The sequence below is a fragment of the Canis lupus genome, chromosome 23 (assembly GCF_003254725.2).
Source record: "Canis lupus dingo isolate Sandy chromosome 23, ASM325472v2, whole genome shotgun sequence".
In the NCBI taxonomy this organism is placed as follows: domain Eukaryota; kingdom Metazoa; phylum Chordata; class Mammalia; order Carnivora; family Canidae; genus Canis; species Canis lupus.
The window spans coordinates 25,206,683-25,227,349 of record NC_064265.1 but is presented as its reverse complement, the minus strand read 5'-3'; the positions used below and the strand labels follow the sequence as shown (position 1 = coordinate 25,227,349).

At 38.3% G+C, this 20,667-nt stretch overlaps 1 protein-coding gene across 14 annotated transcripts in view; it reads right to left on the bottom strand.

Moving 5' to 3' along the window:
- The window catches only part of TBC1D5 (TBC1 domain family member 5), a 544,381-nt gene extending 524,551 nt beyond the window's left edge, over window positions 1-19,830 (bottom strand). For 4 of the 14 annotated variants that reach the window (XM_049100069.1, XM_049100071.1, XM_049100072.1 and 1 more), the window contains exon 1: window positions 19,599-19,830. The gene's annotated coding sequence lies outside the window, so the exon portion shown is untranslated. Of the gene's footprint in view, window positions 1-1,637; window positions 1,797-19,598 lie in introns of all 14 variants that reach the window. The other 10 variants (XM_049100066.1, XM_049100064.1, XM_049100074.1 and 7 more) reach the window with 5 other exon arrangements.
- Window positions 19,831-20,667: the final 837 nt, after the last annotated feature.

Here is a 20,667-nt window from a genome sequence, read left to right as displayed (position 1 = left end):
TTACTACACCTCCAAAAGCCCCCTATCAGCTTGAGAATAAAAATATCCTGGCCTCTCCCTGGTCTATTTTATGAATTAAAATGTGAAGCTCTAGCAACAGTGACTGAAATTTCTTGCATGTGCCTTAAGCTCTTCTAAGTTTCCAAGCCTTTGTTGAAGCTTCTCTTCCTTCCAGCAGCTTCCCTTCCACCTCCCTTTACCAGTTCTTACTAGTCCTGTTTCCCAACTTCTGAGAACACTCCAAAAACTACAAGACTACGTTAACAGCTCCTCCCTTGAGCTCCTACAAAAAATATGTCCCCTATCTCTAACTTGTCACACATTCTACTGAAATTTAAAAATTATCCTTTTAAAAAGAGTTTCTTCCAGGGATGCCTGCGTGGCTCAGTTGGTTAGGCAAGTGACTGCAGTTCAATGAGAGTTCAGCTGAAAACTAGTTTCAGCTCAGGTCATGATCTCAGCATTGTGGGACTGAGCCCTTCATTGAGCTCTGTGCTCAGCATGCAGTCTGCTTGAGATTCTCTCTCCCTCCCTCTCTCTTTCTCCATCCACCCGTTTCCCACCCCCCACTTGCACGTACACTGTCTAAAATAAATGAAGTCTTTTAAAAATAAATTTTAAAAAGTTTCTTCCAGTAGACTATGAAAACCACAAAACCAAGAACCAAATGATTTCCACTTTGTAACTTATTTACCTAAATAGTGCCACTCAGTAAATGCTTTTGCTGAACGCATACACTAACCATAGTACTGGTTTTCAAGGAATTATTTCTTTCTACTGTGTGTAAAAAAATAAAAAAAAGTAAAAGAAAAAGAAAAGAACAGAGGATTTTTTTTTGTTAGGTATTTTTTGTTTGTTGACTAGTTTTTGTTGTTATTTACCGAGGTCTTCTTAATAGCTAATACTATCCAGGAACACAGGGGTGTTGATGAATATCATATACTAGCAATGTAACAAAGGCTTTCAGATCCATTCCCCAGGTAAGCCTGTACTGCTCTTTATCACAGGCAACTCCATTTTCCCTCTAGTTCCAGGGAAATCTGGCCAGTGAGAAGTGACTAATGAGTGATAGAGGGCAAAAGAGGAAGAAGCCAGAGTATTTCTCCTCCATTTCCCCCACTCGCTGACACATCCTTGGCAGACATTTTGTGTCTTACGTAACTCCAATTCCCTCTAGACAGTCCCCCTTGACATACCAGTTCCTATCATGAAGCCCCAGTTATGGCTGTAGCTCCCCCACACAGCCTTGGCTTCTGAACTCTGATAACACCAGCTTTTCTCATCTTCCCCCAAGCCCTAAGGGTATCAGAGAGGCTCTGGGTATTATTAATACCTGGTTTGTTTCACAGTCCCAATAGGCATCTCAGCAATTACCTATACAACCAATCTGAATTAATTTTCCTCTGTTGAAAGACATACTGTTTTCTGGATGAATCCTGATTGCTTCTATTTTTAAATGTCATTTAAAATAAAATGTATCAAATAGTGTAATATCTCAGGATACTACAGCATCAAAACTTTTAATCTTGAAGAAAACTTATTTCACAGACTTATTGTTCTGAATACAGGGTGAGAGGGGCAGGACGGAACCATGCATTAAATTCTCAAAGTAAAAATAAAGAATCTAACATTCATACCAAAGCGTTCCTCACTGGAATGAAGTCTTTCCTCAGCTGCAATGTTTGCCTGAATTAAGTCAATCACTTATAATAAAAATGTCACTTTTTAAAAACTTATTTGGTAGAGGAGAAAATTGGAAGGATTACGGGAGTTGGAGTCACTGCAGGCCAAGACATCTGTTCGGAGGGGAAAAAAAAAATGTTAAAGACCTCCTGTCAGTGACTTATTCAAATACACAAAATTCAGTACTTTTTCAAGATAAATCCAACTAAGCAGTTAAAAGACATACCTTTAACCATTAATCTTACATGTTTTCTAAAAGATCATACAATGTTAGAGTGAAAAGAAATGCTGTAAACAAATAATAAGAGCACAAGTTGTAAACGGTTCAATATTAACAACTGATTATTACAGGACCTCTCAACTCCCCTTTCATATAATCACTACATGAACTTCTCTAAATAGAACTAGTCTAATAAAATAATTCAGTACCACTCACCATCTACAAAATATTTTGGGAAATGAAACACTTTTAGAGCACAGAAAACATCTATTATTTGGTTATATTTTGTGAATAAGAATATTTCTTAATCATTGAAATTGTTCTGGATCACCATAGAAAAATATTAGACAATAATCCCCAAACCAAAGAAAAAATCAATTTAAGATTACAGACTTTGGAAAAATGAGATATGTGAAAGAAGGGGGACTTGACCTGACATTAACAACAAGCATTTCTTAAGCAACTACATACTACCAGTCATTTTATTTAAGTTACCTCATTTTACTTAAAACTCTACAAGGCAATGTCACAGTGAGGAAACAGAAACTCAAAAAGCTTTCCAAGCAACTTAACCAGAAACTGGTAGAAGTAAAATTTGAGTTCAGTCTTATCTGGCTCTAGAATCTGGTTCTCCCTTGCTTCCTCTGGAAAAATATTCCCTGTGGGTGATCAAGCTAAAAATAAACCAGAGAATTACAGAAAAGGGGGGGGGGGGGCCTAAAATGACATGATCTCTAGCCACTATTTTAAATAGTGTTTATCATCAAATTCTCACACGTTTTTAACATAAATAATACTTGTATATCTTAAGAGTATCAACTATGTGTCAAGACCTGCAAATAAAGATAAAGGAAGTCTACCTAAAAAAGTTTGTAATTACCAATTCATTTCTCATTGATACAAAAGCTCAAAAATCAGATCACCTCTCCAAGTTACCTTCCAACCTACTCCCCTCATTTTGTACATTATTTATCATCATATGCTGATAGAAGAGCCTTGTCAGATCTTCTTGGTTAATTATTCCTCCTAGTTGTCTGATTAAGGTCTGAAACTTTGGTGAAATCTGAGTTATCATCCCAGCCCCTTTGTGCAAACTTTGACATTTGCCTTCTAGTTACTATGCAGTCACAATATCCTCTACGTTGATTTTACTCCTTTCTAAAAAATACCTATTCCACTGAGACAATACAGTTTATGCCACAACTCATGCACATATACATGTTATACAATTGAAAAATTTAATGATAACCACATTTACATTCACTGTACACAGCGCACCTGATATTTTCTAATTTCTTTTAATGCTGGAAGCAACATACTAAACTGATCTCACAAATCACTAATATGCTATTAGAATACCACTCTAGAACCCAATCCCAGTAAGAAAGTGCTGACATAGCATGGGCATTTTTCCTTTTTCCTTCCTGTTTCATTCCAAACTGAAGGAGAAAAGTTAAGCAGAAAAGAAAAATAAAGGTAAAAAGTACTATAAGCCTCCAAAAGTTTTCCCTAGAGTATGATTCTTGGGAGTTATTTTTATAACATATTTATATTTTGTCATTATGGTAAAGTGTTAACACAAAATTTACCATTTTACCACTTTTAATTGTAATTTGGTAGCATTAAGTACATTCAAATTGGTACCACCATCACCACTATCCATTTGTAGAACTTCTGCATAATCCCAAATAGAAATTCTATATACCAATTAAACAGTAACTCCCTCCTCCAGTTCCAGGTAAATTCTAATTAATGTTTATAATAAGATTGTATAAACCTACACAAAAGAAGTAAAATTAAAATCATGAACCCCTATAGACACATGACCCAGACTTAAAGTATCAAATTTTGCTCTATTTATAAAATTTATATAATTATATAATTATTTACCTGTCCCAAACCTCCTGTCATTTTACCCTCACTTACTTAGAAAATGCAAAAACCAGAGACACTTCCTTACATAACCACAATATCATTATCATGGCCAAAAATAGTAAGAATTCCTCGCTACTATCAAACACTGAAATTTTATTAATATAATCAACTTAATTATAAAAAATACTTGTTTTCACGAAACTTTTCATTGATCTTCTCAATACTGCAATGATTTCTGAATAATTTCATATGTAACTGTTTAATAAAAGATAATTATGATTCAAAACCAAAAATATCACAATGTTTCAAATGAAAGCTTTCTAAGAAATTCTACAGAGAGATTACGGTTTTCCTAAAAACACAGAATATTACTTAGTATCTTATAAATGGAATGTTTTCTCAGCAAAACACCAAAAAAATAACCTAGGAAATTTGATATTTATTTTACATAAGCAATCATTACTAACTAGAAAAGTCTGTATTTGTCTAGTGTTAATATTTTTAATGGACTACTTGAATGTAAAAAAATATATATGGACAGCCCGGGTGGCTCAGCAGTTAAACGTCTGCCTTTGGCTCAGGGCCTGATCCTGGAGACCCAGGATTGAGTCCCACATCAGGTTCCCTGCATGGAGCCTGCTTCTCCCTCTGCCTGTGTCTCGGACTCTCTCTCTGTGTTTCTCATGAATAAATGAATAGAATCTTATATATATATATATATAAGATATATATATATATATATGTGTGTGTGTGTGAGGATATATATACACATATAACCTAGATTACTTTTCTTTAACCTATCAGTGTTCTTAATAGTGCTGTAAAATGTGAAGATACTATTGTGCCTACAAACCTCTTCAGTTCTGCAAAAAGGTCAAACTAGAGCACCAAAGAGATATATGAATAAATCCTGACTTAAAAACTATAGTAACAATTTCTATTCTCATGAGGAATAACTGATTCACAGAGAGTTTGATATCATGGAATAACACTCATTTTCAAAATATAAAAGATTGGAAGAGATAAAAGACAAAACAAAACAGGGGCTCATTCAAGTTTAACCTATAATTTTTCACATAGTACAACCACTAGTTAAAAAGAAATTATCAGCCTGTGGAATATAAACAACCAAAGCTCAAAATATGAAATACAAAGTCAAATGTAAACAAGAAAAAAAAAATCTACATGAGTTTCATACAGTGTCTTTTCTAATCCTATATATTTTTACTAATGCAAAATATATCAGCTTAGAAAGTATAATCTTAAGGTTCTTTAAAGTTTGTGATTACAAGGGATTACCTCCAAGATCAAAAGCAGCACTGGAGGAAGACCAATATCACATGATCTAACCGCACAAAAATTTGCTGCTGCTCAATTTCTGCATCACATGAGTGTCTAACATAAATCAAGAAAATTAAAACAGCTAAATGTTTAACAGGAAGCATTTGCACTTGTATTTAGATCAAGTTGTTTTGCTATCTTTACCCAAATCATTTTCAAAGTATTTGGCGATCCTAGAATTTCCTGAAAAGACAAGAAATGCCTAATCTGCTTTTAGTCATTGTCTTTGTAACTTGAAAAAAACTCAAAAACTACAAATATACTACTATAATAACCAACATTCTAAAACTGTCAAGTTCCAAAAATAAAAACTCCTGAATTGTCTTCATTATATCATTTTTAAAGTTTGCTATAAGAAGGATGGTTTAAAAATGCATCAACTAATATGCTCTATATAGTTATCACTACTCAATGAGGGGAAAGGTCTAAATATTGAATAAAGAATAAAAAATCGGAAAATAATTTGCAAAGTGTACAAGTAATCCCACATCATAAAAAATTCTATATCACCTCTTGATTACAAACAACAAGAAGAGGGAAAAAAAGAAAATGAAAAATCTAGGTCTAAATATTTTATAGAAGTCAGATTCTCAATTCAAATAGCAATAATTAGAATGCACTGATGGCTCTTACTCTAAATTACTGGAGGCCAACAGATTTATTTAACTTCTGAAAAGTACAGTATAAAGTTTTAAGCACCTTCTTTCTAAACATTTTGTGGAATGAATTACTAAAATATTCAGGTAGACCATAAATCACTGTCATCATGAACTTCAACCTCAGGAAATAGAAGTATATATAAATAAATATAAATATAAACCACTCATATACATAGATATAAATATATACTGTGTATGTTGTGTCTGGCAATTTTTTTAACTTTCTATAGAAAGTCATTGATTTCATCTTGCCATGTTACCTGCCATGAAAAACGTATAGCTGCCTAATTTGTAGGTAGCATACACAGCTGATCTGGTGTAAAATTAATCAGCAAATCAGTAAGTGAAGCCACATTCTGACAATCTCTGAACTTCAAAGATTATTATGATCAATGTCCATGACTCTTCAGCACTAGAAATATGATTAACTCTTTTATATTACTTGCACAGTAAACAATTTCAAATTCCTTGCCAGATTCAATTCATTCGTCTGTGTTACTCATTAGTAACAATTAGTTGAGAACCCAACAAGAGCCACAGAACTGTATTTGGTGCTTTTTACAAGCACTACTCTATTCCTCCCTGTACACTTGCAAAGTAGTATTATCCCTATACTCCAAATGAGAAAACTAAGGATCAGAAGGTTAGAGTCACATCATCAAGACTGAATTACTAAATGGTAGAACCAGATTCTAATCCAGGTCCATTTAACTTTAAAGTCTGTTTGCTATTCCTGCCACTGTAGACTCACATTTATGCTAACCTTATCCATGGGTTTAAAAAAAAAAAATCTTGGGATCCCTGGGTGGCGCAGCGGTTTAGCGCCTGCCTTTGGCCCAGGGCGCGATCCTGGAGACCCAGGATCGAATCCCACGTCGGGCTCCCAGTGCATGGAGCCTGCTTCTCCCTCTGCCTGTGTCTCTGCCTCTCTCTCTCACTGTGTGCCTATCATAAATAAATAATAAAAAAAAAAAAAAATTTTTTTTAAAAAAATAAAAAAAAAAAATCTTTCACTCATATGTAGAATATAAGAAATAGTGAAAGGGATTATAAGAGGGGTGCCTGGGTGTACTCAGTGTTTGAGCATCGGCCTTGGGCTCAAGTCATGGTCCCAGGATCCTAGGATAGAGTCCTGCATTGAGCTCCCCATGGGGAGCCTGCTTCTCCTTCTGCCTCTCTCATGAATAAATAAATAAAATCTTTAAAAAAGAAAGAAAAAAGAAAAGAAAAGAAAAGAAAAGAAAAGAAAAGAAAAGAAAAGAAAAAAGAAAAGAAAAGAAAAGAAAAGAGAAAAGAAAGAAAAGAAAAAAGAAAGAAAAGAAAAAAAAGAAAAGAAAAGAAAAGAAAAGAAAAGAAAAGAAAAGAAAAGAAGAAAAGGGACTCTAAGAGAAAGGAGGAGAACTGAGTGGGAAAAATTAGAGGGGGAGACAAACCATGAGAGACTCCTAACTCCGGGAAACAAAGGGTTGCAGAAGGGGAAGTGGGTGGGGGGATGCAGTAGCTGGATGATGGGCACTAAGGAGGGCACTTGATGGGATGAGCACTGGTGTCATACTATATCTCAGCAAATTGAATTTAAATTAAAAAAAATAGGGCAGCCCGGTGGCTCAGTGGTTTAGCACTGCCTTTGGCCTAGAGTGTGATCCTGGAGTCCCGGGATCGAGTCCCACGTCAGGCTCCCTGCATGGAACCTGCTTCTCCCTCTGCCTGTCTCTCTCATGAATAAATAAATAAAAGTTTAAAAAATAATAAAAATAAATAAAATTAAAACTTCCACTTTTTTTTTTTTTCTCCAGAAACTTGTATTTAGGACTGGAAGATAAGAATAAAATCATTTGCAGGAATTATTTTTATGAATACCAGGACACAATTTTCTCCAAATCCTTCTTGATTTGACTCAACGAAATTTCAAATATGAATATTACAAATTGCATCACTGGTTCAGCAAGACTTAAAGGCATGCATTAATTATCACAAAAGACTTCCTACAATGATACTGAAGATTCTAAATAGATCGAAGATCCAAAAGTTGGAAAAATATATTGGTAAAAGTATTGCCAAACAGCAGCTCTGTTTACTAAATGCAAACAGAACAACTTTCTAAGAAGAAAATAACTTACGTGAAGCTCAAAATTGCTTATTATGTTAAGTCTTCATTCTAAATACTAGGATCAACCAGAAAAATGGATCTATACATTTCCTTCACATTTTCCTCACAGAGAATATTTTACACTTCCATCCGAAAATGTCATTATTCCACCCTGCTTCTTGAAAGTTATTTTCATTAATTATAGAATACTATGTTGGCAACTTGTTCCCAGCACATGGAGCTATTACCCCACTGTTTTCTGGCTTCCATTTCTGCTCCTGAGCAGTCAGCTGTTGGTATAGCTGCTACAGTTACTTAAAAGGTAATCCATCTTTTGTTCTCTGACAACTTTTAAGATATTCTCTGTTTCTGGTGTTCTCCATGTTACTATGATATGTCTAGAGGTGTGTTTAAAATTCTCAGCACTTCTTAAATTCATGGGCTGGTGTTTTTCTCAGCCCTGAAAAATGCTCATTCTCTCTTCAAACACTGCTTCCTTTCCTATTATTTCTCCCTTCTAAGAACAGTTTATTTTTTAAAGATTTTTTTTTTTTGAGAGAAAGTGAGAGAGAGAGAGAGAGAACACGAGTGGGGGCATGGGGAGGGGCAGAGGGAGAAGCAGGTTCCCTGCTCAGCAGGACTCAATACCAGGACCTTAAGATCATGACCTTGTAGCTGAAGGCAGACACTTAACCAACGGGGCTACCCAGGTGCCCCTCCTTTCTACAATTAGAAAGCTACTGAAAACTGATGAAATACTGTCATATCTTCACCTTCTATGTTCTATACACTGTAATCTTTCTTTTTTACCCATTCCCTTGTCTTTCTGTGCTACATTCTGAACCATTTATGTCCAGTACATGGGTTCTCTTTAGTTGTATTTAATCTACTACTTACTAACCACATCCACTGAGTTTTGTTTTTTGTTTTTTTTTTAAGATTCTATTTTAAAGAAAGAGCACACACAAGTAGGGGGAGGAGCAGAGGAAGAGGGACAGACTCTGCACTGAGCACAGAGCCCAACATGGGGCTCGATCTCACCATCCTAATCATGATCCTAGCCAAAATTAAGAGTCAGATGCTTAACGGATTCAGCTACCCTGACACCCCTCCACTGAGTTTTTCATTATAATTACTGTATTTTTTATTTCTATAAGTTTTGTTCAGGTCTTTCTCAAATCTCCCAAGTTTCCTGTTACCTGCAGATATTTTCCATCTTTTTGTAGTAAACATAATAAACAGTTGTTTTATCATCTCTGATAATTCCAAAATCTGAAGTTTTTGTGAGTTCATTTCTGTCAATTGTTTCTGCTGCTTCTTACTCATGGTACCTCATTTCCTTGTGTGCTTGGCTATATTTTACTGTGAGGTAATTCTTTGGAAAATTGTAAGAATTTCCTAGGACCGAAGATAAAAATGTATTCTACCTGAGAGGACTTTCATTTGCTTCTGTCTGGCACCGAGAACCACTTTAAATTCACATTTTGAGGTTAAATTCACATTTTGGACCAGGTGACACTGAATTTGAACTGCATATCAAGAATGAAAACTTATGGTTATAACTTCTTAGGAATAAGTATTTTTTCAAGTCCAAGGCAAATATTTTTATAGCCTCCTGTGAGGAAGAACATGAAAAGGGTTTTAATCTTGGTTTAACCATACTCTATGACCATAGCTCTTTTGGAGTCCAGTTTTATAGGGAAGGGAATATCCTATTAGATGCCCTCCCTGGGCATATATGGGCTTTAATTTCTACACTGTGCTTTGGGAGGCCCTCAAAACTAAAGGTTCACTAGAATGTGGCATATATCCTAAAAGGAAAAGCAGTTTTAACATTCTGCTTACTTCTCTAAATTCCTGCTTTCATGTAGATTTTGACCTGGTAATTTCTTACTATCATGTTTGCTCCTAAGGAAAAGAAATTTCTAGCATTTCTAATTATTTTCAGGGAGTTACCTTAACCATATAATATAGCTGACCATATTACCTTGTCTACAATTTTAATAAGCTTCATATTTTTACATTTCAATCACTAAAAGTCTTATTTTGTGGGTAGGTATAATATTGATTTAACAATTACTCTTTATTCAGCTTGATTTACTGGTACAATCTAGGATAGAATTTTGCCAAATCCCAAAACAGATCAATTCGATTATAAGACCATTAAGAGATGGACAAGATTCCGAAATTCATTTCCTAAACAGATATCTGTATAACCGCTTTGGAATTTATTAGTCTATTGATTTTTTTTCTCCACCAGTAGTATGTGTAATGTACAAAAATTCTGTATTTGAAGCTATTGGAAGAGTAGCCAAAGTGGTAAAAAGATGACAAATAAGAAACTGAGTTCAATCTTGTTTCTACCAAGAAATAGAATAGTAAAGAAAAAGACTAGTATGTGGAACTATATAAAATTTAATCATTCTTCATAAAAATTTTTAAAATGTATAAGCAAAATTAAGACAAAATTGAAAATATATGCAATATATAAAATACACCAAGAGTTAAAATCTACAATATGCAAAGAGCTCTGAAAAACAACAAAAACCCAAAAATGGACAAAGGGCTTAAAGATCACCTGGCTCCAGGGACACTAGTCAGAAAACCCTACAGAAACAAAGGCAAGAGATGATCATCTAGAGATAATATACCAGAGTAGAAGTAGTGGGCATAAAGAGACAACAGATTCAAGACTTAAAATTCACGGAGACTGATGCCGTTACATGAGGATTTGATGAATAAAAGGTGTCTACCAGGTTTCCAGCTTCAACAACCGGAAAGATGGTGGAGTCATCCATTGAGATAATTAACTTGGCAGAGGGAATAGGTTTTGTAAGAGAAGATGGTAAAATCAGTTGCACATGTTATGAACATGAGTTTTCTGGGGGCCATCAAAAATAGTTATCCAGTAGGCAATCAGATACACAGATCTAAAGCTCACAGAAGAAATCAGCGTTGGAGATCTAAGATTAGACTCTTCAGAAGCTTTTTCTCTCTTTGATATTAATCTCTTACTATCTCCTCAGCCAGTCAGATATTACCCTACAATTCTCTGACAATGTCTTTATAAAGTATCTCTCTTTCATTCTGTTAATGCTTCCAAAACAGTGGTTTTATATGAGGAAATCTAAGTTTAATCAATGTTTTGCCACACGCTTTCTAAGGCAAGATGCATGATGGCCACTGGTGGTGGCACTATGCTGGTAATTTTAGTGACAAAAAGGAAGGAAATCAAGGGTACTGATCAAAACTTCTTTGCAGATGGGGGGAAAGCATCTGTACTCCTTCCTCAGTAAAGTAGAAAGGAGGTAGTGGAGCTATTCTCTGAAAGAGAAAATAAAGTGTATCTGGAGAATAAACAGGAAGCCAGAAAAGCATTAAAAGGGTAAAGATGTACAAAAGGATAATCAGAGAGTAGACATAGGAGCAGAGAAAAAAGAGCTACATACCAGGCACTTTCCTGTCCCTATCTTTTCTATTTTTTCCTATCTTCACTGCTTCCTGGTCTATCACTTCCCAATGGCTTCCATAACACTCAGTTCTGATAATTACATTATTTGGCTTGGAGAACTTTAAGTAGACCATAGCAAGACCACAGCTTGAAAAGAAAACTCACTATAAAAAGTAGGAAATTATACCACCTGACCAGAGACAGAAAATCAGGATACCTGATACTGCAAATAAACAATGTCACAATCTGATCCCTGTAGTCTATCAGTATTCCCTTTTAATTTGTGCCAAATCACATAGAAAGAAATCTTCAAGCTCTAGGGAGATGAAAATGTAAAACCTCAGAATAATTGCTTGGGCAGTAGAGCTAGATCTACAATCACAATTATAAAGGAAGCTGCAGGCACTTTAACTTAAAAGTACCAGAGTGTTGCGTATATTACCATGAGTATTTTGACATAAAAGGAGAATCACAAAACTTCTGAGCCAGAAAGGTCCTTAGAGATTATCAGTTCTGGCTGCTATAACAAAGTACCATAGACTGGAAGGCTTATAAACAACAGAAGCTGATTTTCTCACAGTTCTGGGAGCTGAACTCTGAGATCAGAGGGCCAGAAAGGTCAAGTTCTGGTCGAAGGCCCTCATCCAGTTTGCAGACTGCTGACTTACTGTATCCTCACATGCCAAAGAAAGGAAGCAAACTCTCTTAACTCTTACAACGGCACTAATCCCATTTGTGAGGGCTCCACCCTCATTACCTCATATAATCCTCATTACTTCCCAAAAGGCTTACCACCTAATACCATCACATGGGAGAGTGAGGAAACAGGGTTTCAACATACAAATTTTGGGGGAACACATTCAGTACATAACAGAGATTACTTGAGGTGGTTTTCCAAATATTTTTAAATCTTTCTGAGAACTGGGTAGATCAATTCACAGTGATATCATATCAAATCATTTCAAGTCAATGAAATTAAGAAAATCATTCCAGCACAATTTCCATAAATGAAAATTAATCATGAAAGAAAAAAAAAAAAACTCTTCTATAAAAATGGCTGGTTTCAGATGGTATGCTTAACTGTTTGGAAAATATAAGAGAATCAACCAAAAAATGTTTATAATAAATAGACTTAGAAAGGGACTAATTACAAAATACACACACACAAAAAAAAAAATCAGTGGCTCTTCTATTGTGCAGGAACAGGTAGGAAAAATAAACACACACACACAAAGAAAAATCTCATTCCCACCAATAAAAAAGTAAAACATGGTGGGACTGAACAGAAGACAAAATAATCGATCTTCTGATATCCATAGAGAAAGAATAAATCATTTATTCAGTAGTACTGAGAAACCTAATCAAAAACTCAAAAATTTAGTACCTTCTACTTCACACTATACAACTAAACATGTTCTGGAAGAGCTAAACTCAAAGTTTAAATTGAAACTATAAAAATAGTTTATTTTTTTATTATTTTTTTTAAAGATTATTGATTTATGAGAGACAGAGAGAGAGAGGCGGCAGAGACACAGGCAGAGAGCCTGACATGGGACTCGATCCCAGGTCTCCAGGATCACACCCTGGGCTGAAAGCAGTGCTAAACCACTGAGCCACCCAGGCTGCCCAAAAATAGTTTAAAAATATAAATTAATAGCTACATAAACAAAAGGCAGAAAAAGCCTATAAGATTCATAAAGAAAGAATGAGACAGAACTACATAAATGTTAAGGTCTATAAAGGCAGAAGAGGAGGAGGTATTAAGTATGCCAAAATGAAGCTGTTAAAGTAAAGAAAAGATGATAATGCTCAGTAACAGCAAGTACAGGGCCTCTCAAACAGCTTTGTAGTTAAGGGAAAAATAGTACAACCTTTCTGATAGGCAACGTGGTCATGTTTCAAAAGTGTTAAACATGGGCATATCTTTTGACCTACTAATAATTCCACTCATAATTTTTTCTAAATAAATAATAATGCATAGGCACAAAAGGATATTAGCCACCGTAATATTCAGTGTAGCACTGCTTTTCATGTAAGGATTCAAAGTAATCTAGGTGTCCAAGAATGGAGAACTACTAACAGCACATTCATACAATGAAACAGTCATGGAGCCATGAAAAATTGTGTGGAAGAGTAACATCATTAGTAATATAAAATATTAAAGGAGAAACACAAGTAACAAAACAGCATAAATCCACTTTTAGTTAAAAAAAATAGGTATATCAACACATACATGTTTATCCACATATACACACACACACAACACAGAATAGGTTAAAATTAACCCCTAAACTATTAAGAATAATAAAGATTGGAGAGGGGAGGCAATTTATCCCAAGTCTCCCTACACCATACATACCTACTTATCAGAATGAGCATTCTTACTACAAGACTTCTGGACCTCATGTAGAAAAAGAAGTCTAGTTAAATCAATACAGTAGACAAAGAGGGAAATAGTGGTACTATCTACCCATCTCCTAACAACTCCACCTTCTCTCCCAACCCCTACCAGGAAGCCAGGGCAATCAATCCACCATCTCACCAGGGTGGCAAGAGAGGGAATGTTAGTAATTCCTCTTGGATTCCTACAAAGGAGCTACTGGAATATCTCCAAAGGTACCCATTCTGGGAAATTTAAAGGGGTCGATTCTGATCCCCACTAATTACCAGCAAACAAAATGCCCCCATCTGGGGCCAGAATCTGTAACTTAGGCTCAGTCTTCTTGCAGTGTTATACCATCAGAAAGCAGGTACAACTCCTCTCCCCCAAGGTGGTTACATGAGAAGTGGGGGATTACTTCTCACTGAACTAATTATTCTTAAGATACATTATTTAGAAGTAGAGACCCAAAGTGCTTTTGGTTCAACCTTTTCATGTCACTTAGATGTTTAGTAACAGTAAAAAAACACTGCTGCTAACCAACATTTGCAACTCGGTTTTCTAAACTACTACTTGCAGTACAAATCTGACTTTTCTTTTTCAGCCTCTCTCAAGACAATATAACCCCAAAGAGAACTTAAGAAATTGCCAATAGTGCAGATCATTATTTTTGATCATGCTTTTCTAAAATTTTCACAATAGGCATTACCTTTTGTAATAGAAAATAAATTTTTTTCTAATGGCAGGCTAACCTGCCATACTGCAATTATTCAACCTAAGATATTCATATACAGCAATATTATCTTTAGCTATACCACAACTAATCTGTCATACAAACTAAATCCACTCATTTTTTAAAAGTAAACCATTCTTCTAAATGTAGACTTCAAGATCCATAAAGGTAAAAAGTAAGCATTCTTGTCAACACAAATTTATAAAAATTTCCAATCATCTATAATGCCTATTTCAAATCTCTTAAGTTTATTTTATCTCAAAAAAGTAACCCAATAATCAGCTTCCCTGGGCAACTGAGTTAAGAAGAAAAATCTGCACTTACTAAATATTTTCACAATCAAAGACATCACATGTAGCACAGAACAATGAACGATATTATCTTTACATGTTTTTCATTTGAACTAGTGGACATTTAATGAGCATCTACTGCATGCTAGGTCCTATAACAGGTGCTAATGATATAAAATGTTGACACACAAATCCTGTATTCCAGTTATTTTTCTGATCAAGGAGATAGGTACTATGATAATTTACAAAACATAGAGACTCCAACCCTTTATCTCCAATTCCAAAAATCCAAAAGCTCTGAAAACTAAAACTGCTTTCTAAGCTGTCAACAAATCACAGCCTAACATGAGACTTTTTATGGTCTTTTTTATTCTACTTAGTGTAAACATGTATAAATTCTCTGGGAAAAATAATGTGTACAACTATGGGGTGATTGTTCCTATGCACAGGTTTCATGATATATGGTATATGCACCATATTGATTTTCTAAATTCCCAAAATTTTCCTTCTGAGACATACATGCTACCATGGGTTTTTAGATAAGGGGCTGTAGATCAGGTCTGGAGTATGCCAGGACAGATGGATTAATTTAAGGAGCAAAGGAGTCGGCAAAGGGAGGTAAAAGTTATAGTCAGAAAAGCCTTCAGAAATAAGGTTACCGGGCAGCCCGGGTGGCTCAGCGGTTTAGAGCTGCCTTCAGCCCAGGGTGTGATCCTGGAGCCCCGGGATCAAGTCCCATGTCAGTTTCCCTGCATGGAGCCTGCTTCTCCCTCTGCCTGTGTCTCTCCTCTCTCTCTCTCTCTGTGTCTATCATCATGAATTAATAAAATCTTAAAAAAAAAAAAAAAAAAAAAGAACCTTTAAAAAAAAAAAAAAGAAATAAGGTTACCGTGTTCTAGGCTCATAACAGTACACTTGAAAATTTTAAACCAATAAAATTTAAAAAAAAAAAAAAAAAAAAAAGGGCAGCCCGGGTGGCTCAGCGGTTTAGCGCCGCCTTCAGCCCAGGGCGTGATCCTGGAGACCTGGGATCGAGTCCCATGTCAGGCTCCCTGCCTGGAGCCTGCTTCTCCCTCTGCCTCTCTCTCTCGTTCTCTGTGTGTTTGTGTGTTTCTCTCATGAATAAATAAATAAAATTAAAAAAAAAAAAAAGAAAATTTTAAACCAATCCTTTCCTACCACCACCAAAAACATCTTTTATTATTTCTACTGACTTCCTTGTTTTGGAAGATCAGAGCAACCAGACCATATTCATTCATATTTAATTCCCTAAGAGCATTACTATACCAATTTTGTATTTAATCCAAAAAGTACAAACTTTCTGTTTTGCTGGCCCATACAGCTTTATGCCAAATAAATGTACGATTTCCATTAAAGTTATTCAATTACAGTCTTGATTATGTATGATCAACCACACTGTAGATTACCCATAGTAAAACACAGTACCTAACACTTACATGACAGCATTAACTATGTGTCAGACACCAAGCATTATGTATATGTACATATGCTATCCTCACACATACATATATATATATATATACACTCATTTAATCCTCAAAACAATTTTCTGAGGTACTATTATTATCCACATTTTAAAGTTGAGAAAAGTGGGGCACTATAAGGCTAAGTAACTGTCCAGCATAACATTACAACAGACATCACAACAGAGTATGAACTTTGAGAAAATATTTACAACAGGGATTTGTTGTTATACCGACTTTCTTCCCAAAGGATTATCCCAGTTAACGGAAAATTAATGCTCCTGGAATCAGGCCATATGCCCTTTCCTCTCACTTCCCCCTCCCACAACTGCCCACACCCACAAAATCTCACTTCTCAAGTTCCAGTACACAACTGTAATATTACTGCCATTCTAATCATCTGTCCAAGTTAAGAGAAATGTCTTAGACCAAGTGTATAAGCACCAATCCTCAGACTGGTGTTGATACAGGTCAAAGCTTTCAGTGATTGGAGACAAAAGGACACTGAGATTGTCCTTATTACTTTTTCATTGTTAAGATATGGTAACAATGACTCATGTTTAAATTGTTATCATCCTTACTGGCCAAATGAAAAGTCAGTGACCCATCAATTCCCCCCAAAATCCTAAATGTTAGTATAACAAATACAGGATAAATCTATGTATGCACTATGTATGTGTAGAGGGGGGGAAGGGTGGAAGACCGGCATACGGAATGAAGAACGAAAACTTGCAGGGTCAAAAGGAAATAGACACTACTTTCACATTTAACGGTGACTTAGAGACTTGAGACTGGTCTGGCAAACAGGTGCAAACAAAGCTTTGCAAATTTCAGTATCTTATTCAGAAAAGATTACAAGCATTGAGGCAAGTTTTTATTTTAAACTGGAATATGATGGGGGAAACTTAAAAAGATGACAAGTCTGGACTTTAAAATTAAAGTTAAGCTCATAGTTTTCAATAATACTATGAAAAGGAGATTTTAAAAAGCATCATTATTTTCTTCACCAAAAAACTGCAAGAAGATTATTAAAGCATGGACTCTAGAGTCAGCCAGCCAGAGTCTCAGCTCTTTTACTCTCTCTCTAGTTCAGTTTCCTTAAAGATTTTTGCGAGCATCACGTGAGTTAAGATACATAAAGTGCGGGGATCCCTGGGTGGCTTGGAGGTTTAGCGCTGCCTTCCGCCTAGGGTGTGATCCTGGAGTCCCAGGATTGGGTCCCAGGATCAGGCTCCCTGCATGGAGCCTGCTTCTCCACCCCTCCCTCTCCCTCTCTCTCTCTGTCTCTGATGAATAAATAAATAAAATCTTTAAAAAAGAGAGATAAATAAACACTGGCACTTCATGCTTCAAAAACACTGCCATAGGTATTATTTAAGAACATGAAAGAACGGTAAAGTAAGGACTAGAATAAAGACCTTAAAAATTACCATGCTGAAAGTAATTGATGTTACAGTTCAATAAAGTTTTTAAAAAGTAGATATTTTTATAGACAAAGTATGAGGTGAAGTATGATACTTTCAATTTACATTCTTAATTAGGTTGGGGGGAAAATCTGAACCCATTTAGGATAACTTCAACAGGTTGAAACCCTAAATTCTTTACAAGTTAGCCTCCAAGGCTCTGAAATGCGTTGCTCAATTGTGGCTGTTGTCCGAAAGAGAAAGCAAACACTCAATACTTTCACTAATAAAAGAAAATTTCATCCCAGCAATGGTTTCAGAGACACCAGGATTCACAGCCTGTAAGTAGATAAAACCCAACTATCCATAGCTGAGTCCTTCGGCTCGATATGCCAAGCTTCCGCGGAAAATTCACAGGCCAGGTGAGGTAAGCACCACAGCGCGCACACCTGGTGCCTGCACTCCTACAGGTTGGGGCAATTTTCCCCAGTCCAACTATCCCCTCTCCTGGTATCCCAAAATAGCATGCTCAGTCTTCATAAAGGATGGCCCTGATGTGAACTTTCTCAGTTCATCCTGCCTTTTGCCCCTTCTCTTGTTACCTCTACACTCAGGATGAATGAAGACACCTATTCGTGGACACATCATTTTATTTCTTAGCATACACGTTATCCACACCCTTGCTACTCAATTGTTCCTTGTCCAGCAGCACCTGGGAGCTCTAAGGAAATGCAGAGTATCAAGATGCATCACAGGTCTACTAAATCAGAACGTGCAGTTTTAAACACCAGCCCCAAGGGATTCCTATGCACATGAAAGGTTGAGAAGCACTTGCTTGGACTCTACTGCAGAGAGTCGTAAAAATTTTAAATGCTCAAGTTTCTATTTGAGTTCAGAGATGTACCATGAAAATTCCAATTTGTGGAATCAGAGGAGTTCAATTAAGGGAAATGACCAACATATAAAGGAATTTAAGTGTTCAAAGGTTTATTTTCAACAATGCCTACATTTCATACTTCCTGCTTCAAGTCAGTACTTTGTGCAACAGCACACTAGCAGTTTCCTTGGTGCTGTATTTTGCTGTACGAGCAGTACAAATAATGACTAATTCTAGAAATCTGCACGCAATCAGGCCCAAAGCCGCGCAACCTGGACGCTACAATTTCAGGATTTAGTACAATTCGGCCTCGATACACACAACTCATTCCCGAAAATCATTATTCAGGAAGAAGAAAGGGGGAAAAAAAAAAAAAAAAGATCTGAAGGCTGTGAACTTTAAAATCATATTCTGAAACCAAAACTGGTTAATGGCTGGCACTGAACAAAACCCTAAGTCGTCCGCAGAACCAAAAATTGTTTTAGGAGGTTTGTGTTCGTTTCTCCAGGAAAAAGTAGGGGAAGGGGTGGAGGGAGGGGGGGGGGCGGGGGGAGATCAACTTGCACAAAGTTTGTCTCAGAGCCCTAAGAGGCCTCAACGGGCATGTTCTTACAGGTGAATAAGCGTTAATTCGCACGGAAACGCGTTCCTGTCCTCCCCGGTGGATAAGCCTTCCTGAGTCTAAAGGCTGCATTTTCGCAGGTTTGGGGGATTCCGGGGCCCGCTCCGCTTCCGGCCTGCGGAGGAAGCGCGCCGCGCGCCCCGGGCTGACACCAACAGGAAAAGTGACCAAGTAGGGAGGCGAGCGGCCGGCGGGCCCGGGGCTCCGCGCTCCCGCCGCAGCCGGCCTTGCAGCCTCGAGCCCGGGCCCCCGAGGCAGGGCAGGGCAGCGCAGGGCAGGGCCGGCTGACCGGGGGCCCCTCCCGCCCCCGGCCCCACGCCGACCCGGGAGGCGCCCTGGCGGCGGCGGCGGCGGCGGCCTCGGGCCCTCCGGGGGGCGGCGGCGGCGGCGGCGGGGGCGGCTGCACGTGGGGCTGCACTGGAGGGAGGCGGAGGCGCTCGCGCGGGGGAGGGGGCTCAGGCTTTTTTACGATCATCATCATCTCGTTTTACCTGTGGCGCAGCAGGGCTCCCCAGCTCCTATTCCCTGAATCCTCCTCCTCCTCCTCCTCCCCTCCTCCTCTTTCTCTCTCTCTCCCTCAGTCTCTGCCGGGCGCTCGCGGAACCGGCCGGGCCCGGCCCGACCAGACAGAGAACAGGGCGGGCGGGGGCGGCGGCGGCGGCGGTGACCAGCGAGCACGTGACCACGCCCGCGCCGTCACGGCGGCCGCCTCCTGCCGCGCGCCCTCCCCGCGCCCCACCTCTCATAACCCCGCGGCTCCGGCGCCCGGGACGCTCGTGCGCAGGCGCCCGCCCGCCCGCAGGTCCGCAGGTCCGCAGGTCCGCCCGGCCGGGAGGGGCGCGGGCGCGCGACGCGCTCGCTCCCGGGGCTCAGCCTGTGGGGACACGCGGGGCGCGACGCGGGGAGCGAGCCGCAGGCCAAACCCCCTGCCGAGCCGGCCCGCTGCCACGGCGCATGCGCGACAGGGCTCTCCCCGCCCCCCTCCCTCCCTCCCTCCGCAAACTTTCTCCTCGTCCTCCTGCGCCCCGTGGGCGTGCAGCTGCAGCTTCGGGAGCCTGCCTCCGGGACTCCGGCCCTCCCACCCACCACCACCCTCCCGGGGTGGGACCGGGAGCTGTCAGCCTCTGGGAAACTAAGAGGCTGGTCCGCCTGCCTCAGGATTTACACTATCTTCTTGCCTGTCAGTGGCCTTCCATCCGACAGTTTCCTACTGCCCAGTAGACTCCTGTCATACATGCTCCAGGCCCCAGCCTGTCTCTTCTCTGAAGCAGAGTCTACTCTGCTTTGGGGACGTCATTAACATTTTGTGCAGACCTACTTTGGCATAACCCATAAATATATATATATATATATTTTTTTTTTAGCAAATCCACAATACTAGGCTTGGACTCTCTGTTCATAAAACCTAGGACAGTGCCTTTAGCATGATGGTACCTCAGTAAAGTTCTGATGACTGATTATCAGAACACAGGCAATGCCTAAACGCTTTATGTCCATCACCTCTGCTTACTCATGACTTAAGATTGACTCCCTTCAACCCTAGCGCACGGAATGCTGGTG